This window comes from Hyla sarda, chromosome 7 (assembly GCF_029499605.1).
Source record: "Hyla sarda isolate aHylSar1 chromosome 7, aHylSar1.hap1, whole genome shotgun sequence".
NCBI lineage: Eukaryota > Metazoa > Chordata > Amphibia > Anura > Hylidae > Hyla > Hyla sarda.
The window spans coordinates 78,662,950-78,677,475 of record NC_079195.1 but is presented as its reverse complement, the minus strand read 5'-3'; the positions used below and the strand labels follow the sequence as shown (position 1 = coordinate 78,677,475).

The following is a 14,526-nucleotide window of genomic DNA, read 5'->3' as shown; positions in this document are numbered from 1 at the left end:
GATATATAAAAGCATTCGAATAGGCCTATGTACTCATAGCAGAAGAGCTAATTATAGGCAAAAAGGAATTGTTACTAGGTGGATTTATCATTGAAGCCCCTGTAAAGGCTGTGCTAATAAATTGCATAATAGAATACTTCTGAAGCATTCCAATAATATCCTATTGGCCTAAAGCTAATATGCTGTACATTGTTGCTAGATCAGTCTATTGAGAGACTGCACAATACAGACTGTTATAAAAAAAAGTCTATATTCCTCTGACAAATCAGAAGGACAAGCATAAGGGATTTGAAGTTCCGGAGAGACCATAAGATCACTCAGTATTGTTTTAATGGACAATAGAGAATTTTGGAGACCCCAACTGTGTAATACTATCTTAGGAATCTTTAACATAAGGATCCTAGCAGTCATCCAGCAGTGAATCGATCCAAGAGGTTGTGATAAAGGAATCCAGAAAGTCCCCTAGCTGCCTCTGTATAGTGACATTTCCAATTTCAATTGCAGCTTGGCAAATATGTTTCTTGAAGTCCTATGACTCTCTCCAGTTTCTGTATGTAGCATTCAGATTATGTTGCATAAATGAGAACAGTGAAATATCTCCAAAAGACTACCTCTTTGACAACCCCCCCTTATCCAGGCCAGATATTGTGTTTATCATATATTATGCATAGTGTCCATTGTTTATGGGAGGTCAATCTATATGCAGAAAAAAGGTGACAGCAGAGCTCCTTATAGCATAATACATCTTAACCACATTGTATAGGTAAAATCAGGTTGAAATCCGCTTTCTTGTTGCTATTGTACATCAAATACACAACAGTTTATAGGGTAGCGACAAAACTAGAATGGTGTAGCTACCGGGTGCCGGTCAGGATCACAGGTCCGCCAGAAACGTCAAGGATCAATGGAAATGCGAGGGGAAAAAAGATCCCGGATTTTCAAGGCGTGAAAGCCGCTCAGTAATAGAACTGGTGCTCTTAAGATCTTCATGGTAAAGGATCACCAGTTCTAATATTGAAAGGCTTTCGTGCCTTGAAAATCCGGGATCTTTTTTGCTCACATTTCCATTGATCCATTTTCTATGGGAGAGAGGACTGCCCCCATAGAAGGTCAATATTCAATGAAATTTCCGTTGCTCTTCTCAAAGAGGTTTCACTTTACTTTGGATTTCCAGTATCTAAATTCTTCTTAATAAACATTCCAGTGTTTGTCATAGTTATGTATTGTAAGCATTATACTGGGAAAGGAGTTAAAGGTATCTGTTTGCAGAGATGACAAAAAAATACCTGGACTTTAAAAACCCTCTTAGGAATACTACTTGTTCTGTGCTTCTCCAAGAATCCAATGTTTTATTTTATGAGGATCATAAAGTATGTTCTTTTTTTTGTTACTACAATAGAATGAATTTTCATATTTAAGCACAGTTCCTCCCTGTACCGCCATCTAGCACAATTAAACCTTGCACTAGATACAGAGCAAATGTCATGATGTGGAAAATCTGCAATCTAATTAATGAGATGCTAATTTTTTCCACACTTCTTTTATTATATCATAAGCAAACACACTTCTATAATCCTATTAACACATGTACTTCACAGCAGAAATCAGATTGCAAAGAAGATTGAATCCACCAGACTTTCTAATGACAAACATGTCCCTCTGTGCCTCTAAAGGAGACCTTCAAGTAATAACAGGGTTTATCATTGCAGTTGTTATTATGGAGTAATTCCGTCCATGTTATGAATAATTTCTACAAGTGTTGCTCTTGGTATGACCAATCTGAAGAAAAACACATTCAGCAACTGAAGTTTGAACCCAAACTCTTCATTTCACATGGCTAAACTCGATTAGGCTAGGTCAGGATAAATGTGTCGAGTGGACTGTGTGTACATTACTTGATGTGCAATCTTCTATAATAAGACAGTCATTGTTAGGTTACTTTTCTATCAGAAGCCTTAATCATGAACAACACAACACATCACCCCTCCTGCATCCCTCTTTCAGTCATAACTGTATAAGATGTATTTTCTGGAGCATGTATAGATCCAAGTTGACCTGTGTTTGGCCTGTGATATTTGTTAGGTGAGGTGCCTGTACATTGGAAGAGTATTAGTGAACTAGAGGTCAAAGGGGGCTCGCTGGAGGAGCACCAACAGGCTGTGAGGCTGGGTTAGCTTCTCCATTTCATAGAAGTCAATGGGTTGAAACCAAAGTGTGTGACTTGCGGACTGCAGAAATGCTACACAATGGGGGAGATTTATCAAAACCTGTCCAGAGGAAAAGTTGCTGAGTTACCCATAGCAACCAATCAGATCGCTTCTTTCATTTTAGAAAATGCCTGTGAAAAATGAAAAAAAGATTTGATTTGTTGCTATGGGCAATTCAGCAACTTTTCCTCTGGACAGGTTTTAGTTAAATCTCCCCCAATGGGTATATTTTACATAGTGTATTTTTACAATTAGCCGGGATGATTACATACCTTTCTGTATCATGTTGGTTTTCTCTCATTCCTGAGTTATAGTACTTTGTAGGCTCCATCAGAGGGGCGGGAACAGGATTTTAATATGGGCTGTGTTCAAAATCGATCATTGCAGTTAATGTAAGGGGGTGTGTGAACATTTCTTGTTCAGGGGCATGTATTCAGCGCTAGCCATGGTCATTAAACATAAACTTGTGAAACCTGAACCCCAAACTAACCCCCCCCCCCATTACAGAAACTGCACTGGACGCAGTCGAACACATCTCATAATATTATATTGTTCCCACCCCTCTGACGGATTACCTTAATCATCTTAATCATCATAGGGGCTACAGAGCCTTATAATTTAGGGCCTGGGTGGGGTAGGGGGTGATCGACATGCTATAAAAAGGTATGTGATCAGCCCCCACTAAGCTATATAAAGGATACACAGGGGCTCAATGAGCCAAGATGGTGGCCAAAGGTCTTCTCACTTGCCTCCTGCCACTTTGCTGTGATCATCTTCTATGGTCTTCCTTCGTGCAGACCATATGAGTAGATGACAGAAATAATTAATCAGTACTACCGTGGTACCAATAAAAACCACAGATCACAGTACAAAAAAAATTAGCCCTTATACAGCCCCTGTATACACAAAAATTTGAAAGTTATAGGGCAAGTGTACAGCCTAAAAATGAAACTCTCCAAAAGTTTGTAAGGTTTTGCCTTACATTTTATTGTAAAATTAAAGGTGTCATTACAAAGCACAGTTGGTCATGTAAAAAACAAGCCCTCATATGGGTCTGTGGATGGAAAAATAAAAGAGTTATGGTTCTTAGAAGGCGAGGAGGAAAAAAAAAATGTCTGTGTCCTAAAGGCCAAAATGGGCGCACCAATGATGCCTGAGTGCTGTACTTTGGTGTTTTCAGCACTCCCATAGGAATCAATGGAGCGTATGCCATCTGCAACACATGCTCCTCACTGAGTGCCAGGTCCTGTTCCAGAGATCGTGGGGGGGGCCCCAGCAGTCCGACCCCCCCCCCCCAATCAGCTACTTATTTCCTATCCTGTGCATACGGGATAAGTTAATTTTTGCTGTTTTTCTCCTTTTAATACGCACTGACATTAAAATTATTATTTTTTGCATATTATATAGCAGGTAAAATAAATAAGATTTGTAATTTACTCCCTGTAAAAAAAATATATTTTTATGTCCCTTTCATGGTCTCTTAAATCTGGCCACTAGGGGTCTCCCTTCTGGTCCAGACCGCATGCCAATCTGAGGAAGGAGTTCTGTCCCTCCAAATGCGGCATTGGTTTTAATATTTAAATAAATGTAGTGCTCTGCGGCACTTGAACCACACTTCAGCATCTTGCTTGAATTTACTGGAACCAGGAACAGCGCCCGCAAAAGGTCCTTTTCTCCGCTATACTCTCCAGACCGCATTCCGTCTGCTCAAAAGCACAGACTTTGGTTTCCTGCTGGACTGGCAGGAGATCAAACTCAGGAAGTGCTATTCACTACCTATGGCCAGACAGCACTTCTTGAGTCTCTGCTTTTGAGCAGACAGAATGCAGTCTGGACCAAAAGGGAGACCCCTAGTGGCCAGATTTATAAGGCCATGAAAGTGATATAAAAATGCATTTTTTTTTTTACAGGGAGTATATTACAAATCTTATTTATTTTACCTGATGTATCATATGCAAAAAATTTTTTCAAGGAGTACTTGTCACCAAAATAAACTTTTTATATATTGTTCCTTATGTAAATATAGGACACTTTGCTATTTACTTGCTGTTAAAATTCTCAACCTTTATATGTTTTTAATGTAATTGAAACAACGACCACTAGGTGGCTCTGTTCTGTTCCATGTGCAAGTCAAACAGTTAGTTTGGTCTCCTCCAAGCCTGGAAGGAGACCAAACTCAGGAAGTGCATGCGGGGCATGGTGAGGCAAAGCTTTCACAGGTTTCAGTGATGTTGTGTCTGCTGGGGAACACCCACTTTCTCCTGCCAGAAACTCACACAATGTGAGCAAAGGGAAAGGTATGATACAGAGATTTCTAAAGCTCCGAAATCTTTTTTTAAGCGCAGGAGGGGTGTTAGGAGTAGTTAGGGAATATAATCTGAGTTAGTTTAGAAAATATGGTTTAATGAGAGTGCCCATATAAGGGGTTATAGCCAGGGGAGGCTATGGCTGAGCCACAGTATAAGACATCAGCCTGTGAAGGAATAATGAGCTGGATGTAGCTGTATTGTGGTCTGATTGGTTCTGTCTTGGGGCAAAGTGGACCAAATGGGAGTGTGTTAGGACGGCCTGATAGGGAAGGGCTCATAGAGATAGAACCAGACCAGTAGTGACCCTCCTCATTTGAACATATGGCAAGTTGTATTATCAAGTTGAACTGGAGTTATTACGTCTTGAAGTCTTCTAAGCAACAATGTTAAATGAACACCATACTGAGGCCCCTGTGAAGTCAACAGTCACCTGCGAGACAGAGTTATATGATTGTGTTCTACAGACTGTTTGAGTTTTGCTCTAAGAATATGTAAAACAATAGCAGCACCAAGAGTGCAATTCAGCTAGCAAGCTTCTGTACCTTACATGAGATCTGTAACCAATAAGAGTGTTGTAGAACCAAGTCTGCCTATGTCCAGAACTTTAAAGGGGTACTCCGGTCCTAATACATCTTATCCCCTATCCAAAGGATAGGGGATAACATGTCTGATCGTGGGGGTCCCCCCTGCTGAGGACCCCTGCAATCTCTCGTGCAGCACCCACCTGTCTCAGCTGCACGGAGCGACGATAGCTACGTGTCTGAAGACTCACAACCATGGGGCCGGAGTATCATGACATCACGACACCGCCCCTTGTGACACCATGCCCCCTCCCATAGGCTTGCATTGAGTGGGCGGGGCATGATATCACAAGGGGGCATAGTTGTGATGTCATGATAATCCGGCCCCTTGGTCATGAGTCTTCAGACACAGAGCTATCATCGCTCCGTGCAGCTGAGACAGGTGGGTGCTGCATGAGAGATTGCAGGGTTTCCCAGCGGCGGACCCCTGTGATCAAACATCTTATTCCTTTTCCTTTGGATAGGGGATAAGATGTCTTAGGGCCGGAGTACCCCTTTAAGGCCATCACATGGTTGGAGTCATCATACTTCAAGGTTCATATTTACAGAGACAATAACCTTTAGGCCTACTTAAAGTCAGCCAAGCTGGGAGCCATGGAGGAGCAGTGTGTCCTAATATTGGTCCAGTTCAACTTCATGATTCTTTATTGTCTAGGCTACTCCAGTGCAAATATAAAATTATTACATGGTCCCGTGAAGGAAGAAGGGGCAACTTTAAAACTTATTTTCTCAAGGATCACTGCCTGCCTTCTACATATTGCAAGCAAGCCTATTTTACCCTATATTACCTGTTGCCAATGGTTTTATAGGGTAACAATCTGATGACAGGTTCCCTTTAAAGAGGATCATTCAGTGAAAGCAGTGCTAGCACATACATAACTAGTTGTGTTCTGGCTGGAACATTTAAGCAATAGCGCCACCTAAAGTGTGCTGCAATACACTGCAAGTATACTCATCAAGCTGTACCTCTCTCTAAATCAACAAGGTCTGTTATTGTTTCTTTAAAGGAGGATCATACCCATGCATGCTTGTAAGGAGGTATGCCCTAGCACCCTAAGGCTGGGTTCACACAGCGTAAAATTTGGGGCGTATTTTCTCAGGAAATGCGGCCACAACCAGTGCAAATCAAATCTGTAATGAGAACTTGAACTTGTAGCAACCTGCCCCAAACTACCAATCTCACCTAAGCAAATTCCTCCAAATGAAGAATACAGATTTTTATTATGTCTTTAATTTTAGGTATCCATAGAAAAAAGGATCCCAACAGCAGATCCGCCTTCATTTATGTCTGATGACCGCCACGCCCCCTTTCATAGACATGAATGGAGGAGGCGTGGTGTGATGTCACAAGGGGGTGGGACATCACATCTCCGGCTGCGGAAACCCAGCGTTCAAAACCTATTTAGAATGCCAGTTGCGGCACGGGTGCTGTACGGAGATCGCGGGGGGTCCCAGCAGCGGGACCCCCACGATCAGACATCTTATCCCCTATACTTTGGATAGGGGATAGGATGTCTGTAGGCGGAGTAGCACAGACAATACCCTGATCTCTTTTTTGCTAACAATGCAGTTCCTTGAGTCCTGTACAGGCCTGCACCGTTTATTACTAGTAGCAATGAAACCAACCAGTATGGAGCCCCCTTATCCAAGAACCCAATAGCAGCCACATGGTCCGTCTCAATACAGTGGTCCCTCAAGTTACAATATTAATTGGTTCCAGGACGACCATTGTACAGTGGTCCCTCAACATATGATATTAATTGGTTCCAGGAGAACCATCATATGTTGAAACCATTATATGACGAGTACATATGTCTATGTAAAAATGGTAATTGGTTCTGGGGCCTCTGAACCATTGTATGTTGAATACATATCTCTATGGGAAACTGCTAATTAGTTCTGGGATGACCATTGCATGTGGAGTGTATGGGGAGTGTTTAACAAACCAGGGTGCCTCCAGCTGTTGCACAACTACAACTCCCAGCATGCATGTACAGCCATTGACTGTCTGGGCATGCTGGGAGTTATAGTTTTGCAACAGCTGGAGGCACAATGTTAGGGAAACATTGATGTATGGGGTGTATTGTGTGTATATGTATTGTATGTGATGTGTGACATCGCATACAGTACTGTACAGTTCTTTAAATACCTTCAGGCGGGGCAGAATGTTCTCCATTACGATCCTGCTGACTACAGCTCTATAGGAAAGGAAGGAGAGGGCAGCCAGCAGCTCATTGGATGCCTGCAGCAAGATGCTGCAGGCTATTGGCTATAGCTGCACTGGGGGGGCTCTTACACGGAGCTCACAGTGGAAGCCTGCGTGAGTTAGCAGGACAGCATGTGAGTAACAGGAGGCAGAACGGGGCACACGGGGACATTAAACAGTTATCTGTCAGATGCTGAAGTTGTCAGCGTTGTCAGATAGCTGTTTGTATGATGGCCCCGACACACAGCAGCATCATATGTTGATGCTGCCTTCAACATACGATGGGCTCTGAGAGACCATCATATGTTGAAATGATCATATGTCAGGGCCATCATAAGTCGGGGGGTCACTGTATTTTGAAACCATTGTATGTTGAGACCATAACTCTATGGAAACCTGGTAATTGGTTCTGAAGCCACCAAAATGTCATCCAAAAATAGGAAAAAGTGAGGATTAAAGAAAAATAAGTAGATAACTAATACAGATAAAGCAAGTCCTTACATATAAAAGTAAGAAAGATCTGCTGGGAGCTGTAAATCACTGTCTATGTCAGTGTTTGCCAACAGGGTGCCTCCAGCTGTTGCAAAACTACAACTCACAGCATGCCCGGACAGCCGTTGGCTGTCCGGGCATGCTGGGAGTTGTAGTTTTGCAACAGCTGGATGCACCCTGGTTGAGAAACAATGCTTTATGTAGAGGACAGGAGCTTCTTCAGGGTCCTATACAGTACACACAGTGTGCCAAATGGAGCCACCCTTACTTGGTGTCCAAAGGAGCAACTAACCCTGGCTCAGGTAAAGAGTAGTACAGAACTTGTAGCTCCTCCCTGTACTGTAGGGGGCGCTACCAGACAGCCAGTCAGTGCATGCACTTCAGTAATAGAGGACATTTACCAGTAAAATGCCCATTCTGATTGGTCAGTTCCTACAGTTGTGACACATTTCACAGATCTGGACTGTCCGTAGCATTGTATGTTGAGTCTGGTTTCAAGTTAGGGTGCATTCACACCACGTTTTGTACATACGGGTTCCGGATCCGGCAGGGGGAAGGGCAAACCGGGCGCTCCCATACCCCGGCTCCCATATCTCCTCCTCTGGACAGTTCCTAAAATGGACAGCAGAGGTCAGCAGAGAGCACTGTGGTCGTGACATAAGAGAAATCCAAAAAGAAAAACCTTTTCTCTGTAGTATACAGCCACTAAAAAGCACTGGAAGGATTAAGATTTTTTAATAGAAGTAATTTACAAATCTATTATTGAATTGGCAAGCGCTGAATCAGACACATAACAATTATAACTATGTAGTTAAAACTGACCTGTATAAGCAGTAGGAGGAGAGGGAGGTCCTGGTAATACAGATGGAACTGTAAGCGGTGTGAGGGAGTGCTCTCCCAATGACTAAAATTAAGACACGATAGCTTAATTGTGTGAAATGATATACGTATCAATAGACTTGAGCTCTGTCTGTATAGCGTGATCTACCTGTAGAGGATCAGTCGCGCTGGTGCAAGCGATATTGGTAGGGATATGCAAGTTCAGATGTCCGAACGGCTGATATAGTAAACTGAGGGGGTGATATTCCTGTGGTATAGAATGGGTTAATCGATCTGTATATAATGCAATGAGCTATTGGTGATTTCAGCAGTATCGTTCCTATTAGTACCTGTTAGGGAGCTGTATTACTGTATCCGTATGGATATTGTAGAGGAGAGTGCTTGATACTGTGTATCTGCGTGGGCTCTCCCTGAGGGTGCTCCAGAGGTTGAAAGTGCGTAAAAAATCCCTTTCTACAGTTCAACTCTGTAACATAGGCAATATAATGTTGTCACCTACTTAGTCTTGCAGGCTGATGGATGTCCGTAATATGTATAGATACTTTCATGAATAACTGCTTACTGTTATAGCACTGAGTGGCGTACCTGGTGTGGCTCCCGCAGATGTCAGCTGCGCAATGATCACTGTTAAGAGCCCTCAATGAGGGTGCTCCTGGAATGGTTAAAGGGTGTTGAATTGAAGTCCTGTCCGGGAATGGTTGTTGGTAATCCGGTTTGTTGGAAGGAGCATTTGGCGGCAGTTTGAATGTGCCCCGGCCGGTGGCGCCTCAACCTACCTGCACGCTCGCTATTAGATGGTTAAGGTGAAATCTGTTTAACTTTCTGGCACCAGTTGATCTAAAAAAAAAAAAAAGTTTTCCACGGGAATACCCCTTTAATAAAAACACATCCTTTTAATAGGTTTCTGCTTCAGCGATGGAACTGACTCAAAGTAAATGTTGGTCTAGTCTACAGAATGGATGCCTACACTGCATAAAGCTCCACTTTAGTTCTTTCAATTATCTTTTATTTCATGGCTTTACTGTATCTCTCGATGACCTTGCTCATTCTTGGGGTTATAACACATAACATGACTGCCCATTTCATTTGGTTCTGTTACCATCAGCAGGTACTGATATAATAATTCCAGCTTTATATGTTGTGCCTCAGGGCGAATGTCCTGACAACCATGTAATTTATTATATCAGCATTCTTAAACTCCATAGTGTTCTTGTCTTATTCCACATGGAGATTTCTTATTGAGCAGAATACACACATGAAAACACACAGAAAAAAATACAAATAGCATGGCAATTCATTAGACTCTTCATATAACATCATTAATATACTCTACAAATAGGGGGAGATTTATCAAAACCTGTGGAGATTCAAAGTTGACCAGTTGCCCATAGCAACCAATCAGATTGCTTCTTTCATTCTTAACAAGGCCTCTGCAAACTGAAAGAAGCGATCTGATTGGTTGCTATGGGCAACTGGTCAACCTTGCCTCTCCACAGGTTTTGATAATCCTCCCCCATAGTTTGTAGAATTGGGAAGAATAAGGCTTGACGTTTAATATCATAATTTACCATGTGAAAGCATTTATTTGAAGCAATTTGCAGCGATTCAATGGCCCTCATTTACTAAGAGTGTTGTGTGGTTTCTTTGTGGGTTTTAATTCCCCACAATTTATTTTCCACGGTATTTACTAAGGTGTCCCTACATTTTCCACTTTGATCTGTTTGGGTTTTCCTCAGCTCAAATCCACCACATTTTATGTGAAATTTTATGTGAAGTAAATATGTTGGGTTTTTGTGAAAATGTCAGGAACATGCCCCTTTTCGGAGACCGCGCCCCCTTTCCCGGGGGCCACGCCCCTTTTCGGGTTTTCTTAGCAAAATGGAGAGTTAATCGGGTTTTATTCAATTCTGGCGACAAAATCTGGCGACAAAATCTGGCGTAGACAGAATTTATGGTGCAATGCGGCAGAATCTGGCGCACAACCCGACAAAACATGTCGGCTTTGCAGTAGTAAATGAGGGCCAATGAGTAGGCAGTTCTTCTATGCCCAGTAACTGGGAATCAAAATAAATACAAATACTAAACACCCAAAATAATAGCTGATATTTTGAGCACTTAGGGGGAGATTTCTTAAAACCTGTGAGGAGGAAAAGTTGACCAGTTGCCCATAGCAACCAATCAGATCGCTTCTTTCATTTTGAACAAGACCTCTGAAAAATGAAAGAAGCGATCGGATTGGTTGTTATGGGGAACTGGTCAACTTTTCCTCTACACAGGTTTTGATAAATCTCCCCCTTAATCTTTTTGCAATCTTTCTTACTGGATGCAGGGTTCCTCAAAGACACCCCATAATAGTTTACCTGCCACAACCGAGCCACAAAGTAAACAGTGTAAATACTGTACTGAGGCTGTAGCTTCATGTAGACATAATTTTATTGACGTCAATAAATCTAAGATTACAAAAAACTGTATCAGATCATTTTAAAGATAGGCTGGATGGTGTTTTACCACTATAAAAAGTAAGGGGTTATATCTTAAAAGGATAATCCGGCGAAAAACATCTCCCCAATCCAAAGTAGCGAATTCCACTCAGTGCCTGGATTACTGACAACCCCTCCATTCATGTCTATGGGAGGAGGCGTGACGACTACATACTAGCTGTCACGCCCCCTCCCATAGACATACTATTCAGTTGGCTCAGGCTGTTCTCTGAAGAATTCCAGTATGAACCTAGCTAAATAGTATTTTAAAACTTTAAGGCTAAGTTTCAACACAAGTTTTCTTCCTGCGTTTTTAGGAAAACTACCACTGCAGTGTTTGTGCTAAAGCCAGAAGTGTATTCAAAAGGGGTAGAAAATATAAAGAAAGGATTTATATTTCTTCTTTCTACTAGATCCAATTCAGATTATGGTTCAAAAACTGCAGTGGCAGTTAAAAAAAAAAAAAAAAAAAAAAAAAACACCAGAAAAAAAACAGTGTGGAAAGCTAGCCTAAGTCCACTATTTAACTTAAATGGGCACTGTCAGATCCAAAAGCTTTTTATATGTGGTCACTGATGAAAATGAAAGACCTTTCATAATATGGTTGTTCAATTATTCTTTTTTTTGAATATTTAATAAAGAAAACGGCTCCTGAAAATCCCACCACTAGGGGTTCCCATACCTACTGGGACACTAACCAGTTATGCAGCAGCTTGTCCATGGGTCATAGACAAGAGATGATTCATGGACAAGGCTGCATGAGCAGATGCGCCAATCACCTCACACCAACACAAGGGAGGGACACACACCTTGCCCATAGAGGATTTCTAACACTGTGAACTAATGAAAAGAGAGATTTTTATAATAACTATAGTTGATAGAGGCATAAAAAATTAGATGTACATGGTCAGGATTAGGTACTGAGTAACATGACTTAAGTTACATATATTAATCACTTGAATAAGATATAGTTTATGTCCAATTTACTATTTATTTATATGTTCACTCCATTACGGGTTTTACCCATTCTCCCAGCTCCGCATTTTCTAGAAATCTTTATGTGATGTCACCGGTTACCACAGTATTTAAGATGCATTTCTTGTCCATTATACTTACCATGATTAAGACTTGTTAACAGGTCGAAACGCGTTGGTTGCGTTTCGTTTGTTCTTATCCACATTATGTTCCAGTTTGGTTTTTAATATTTTCCAATAAAGCCAGTATTTTATCCCGTTTGGGAGCCGGATGCTACTTTCTCCTTAACAAATTTGTTTGTTTTGTAGGATCTGACAGGTATACTTTAACTTCAGATAAATATCTAAACCAATTTCTATTGTGTCCATTGTCAGGATTCGGCAGGCTGGAGGTGGATCCTCTGTGTCAGAGAAGGATTGGCGTGGACCGTACCGGTGGACCGGTTCTAAGTTGCTACTGGTATTCACCAGAGCCCGCCGCAAAGCGGGATGGTCTTGCTGAGGCGGTAGCAACCAGGTCGTGTCCACCGGTAACGGCTCAACCTCACTGACTGCTTAGAGTGCCATGGAACAGGAGGACTAGACAGAGGCGAGGTCAGACGTAGCAGAAGGTCAGGGCAGGCGGCAAGGTTCGTAGTCGAGGGCAACAGCAGAAGGTCTGGTAACACTGGTAAGGCAAACACAGAAATGCTTTCACTAGGCACTGAGGCAACAAGATCCGGCAAGGACAGGAAGGGGAAGTGGGTTTAAATAGGCATGGAGCAGATGGGAGCTAATTACACTGATTGGGCCAGGCACCAATTAGTGGTGCACTGGCCCTTAAAATCTTAGAGAGCCGGCGCGCGCGCACCCTAGAGAACGGAGCTGCGCGCGCCAGGACGTGACAGCCAGGGAACGGGACAGGTAAGTAGATTGGGATGCGACCCGCGAGCGGGCGCATTCCGCTATGCGAATCGCATCCCCGCCGGCAGTGACAGTGCAGCGCTCCCGGTCAGCGGGTCTGACCGGGGCGCTGCAGAGAAGAGAATGCAGCGAGCGCTCCGGGGAGGAGCAGGGACCGGAGCGCTCGGCGTAACAGTACCCCCCCCCCTTAGGTCTCCCCCTCTTTTTATCTGCTTGTCCCTTCATATGAGACGAGGCCAGTGGGAGCGATTCTTGAGTCTCCTTCCAGAGAACGGAGAAGTCCTGGGTTACTTCCTCTACGGCAGGAACTCCAGAAGAAGTGGGAATGGGGAGGGGGGGCAGAGGGTGAAGCTTGCCACGGGGCAGAGTGGTACCAGGAAGGGGGCTATGAGGAGGTAAGATCTCTGCTTGCTTTTTGCAGAAAATATCAGAAAAGTCCTGGTAAGCCTTGGGAGGGACCGGTAAGGATGGAACCTCAGGAGTTAGACAAGTGGGAGCAGATGTGAGGCATCGTTTGTGGCAAGAAGAACCCCAATTTTTGATCTCCCCGGTGGCTCAGTCAAGGGTGGGAGAATGACGTTGGAGCCATGGCAGACCGAGGCGGACTTCAGAGGTGCAGTTGGGCAGAACAAAAAATGCAATTTTTTCGTGATGCAGTCCAATGCTCATAAGCAGGGGTTCTGTGCGGTAACGCACAGTGCAGTCCAATTTTTCTCCGTTGACAGAAGAAATGTAGAGCGGCTTGACGAGATGGGTTACTGGGATGCTGAACCTATTAACAAAAGAGGCCAAAATAAAATTTCCTGCAGAACCAGTGTCCAAGAAGGCCACAGCTGAGAAGGAGGAGTTGGCAGAAGGAGAAATCCGCACAGGCACAGTGAGACGTGGAGAAGCAGAATTCACACCAAGGGACGCCACTCCCACGTGAACAGGGTGCGTGCGTTTCCCAGACGCGGGGGACGAATAGGGCAGTCCACTAGGAAATGTTCGGTACAGGCATAAATTTTTATCTCTGCGACGCGACCTCTCTTCATGGGTCAGGCGAGACTGATCCACTTGCATAGCCTCCTCGGCGGGAGGCACAGGGGTAGATTGCAAAGGATTCTGGGAGAGAGGTGCCCAGAGATCAAGGTCCTTTTCCTGGCGGAGATCCTGGTGTCTTTCGGAAAAACGCATGTCGATGCGGGTGGCCAAATGGATAAGTTCAGACAGGTTAGCAGGAATTTCTCGTGCGGCCAGTACATCTTTGATGTTGCTGGATAAGCTTTCTTGAAGGTCGCGCAGAGGGCCTCATTGTTCCAGGCTAGCTCTGAGACGAGGGTACAAAACTGGATGGCATATTCGCCTACGGAAGAACTTCCTTGGACTAGGTTCAGCAAAGCAGTCTCGGCAGAGGAGGCCCGGGCTGGCTCCTCGAAGACACTACGGACTTCAGCGAAGGACTGGACAGTGGCTGTGGCAGGATCATTGCGGTCCCAGAGCGGTGTGGCCCATGACAAGGCCTTTCCAGACAGAAGACTAACTACGAAAGCCA

General features: G+C 43.5%; 1 long non-coding RNA gene across 1 annotated transcript; it reads right to left on the bottom strand.

The window, feature by feature from the left end:
* Nucleotides 1-8,169: 8,169 nt before the first annotated feature.
* On the bottom strand, nucleotides 8,170-9,468 carry LOC130281958 (uncharacterized). Its single transcript, XR_008846178.1, has 5 exons — nucleotides 9,221-9,468; nucleotides 8,965-9,101; nucleotides 8,784-8,882; nucleotides 8,618-8,699; nucleotides 8,170-8,407 (listed from the first exon to the last, which is right to left on the bottom strand). It is a non-coding gene; the product is annotated as an uncharacterized LOC130281958 (long non-coding RNA).
* Between the last annotated feature and the right edge of the window lie 5,058 nt (nucleotides 9,469-14,526).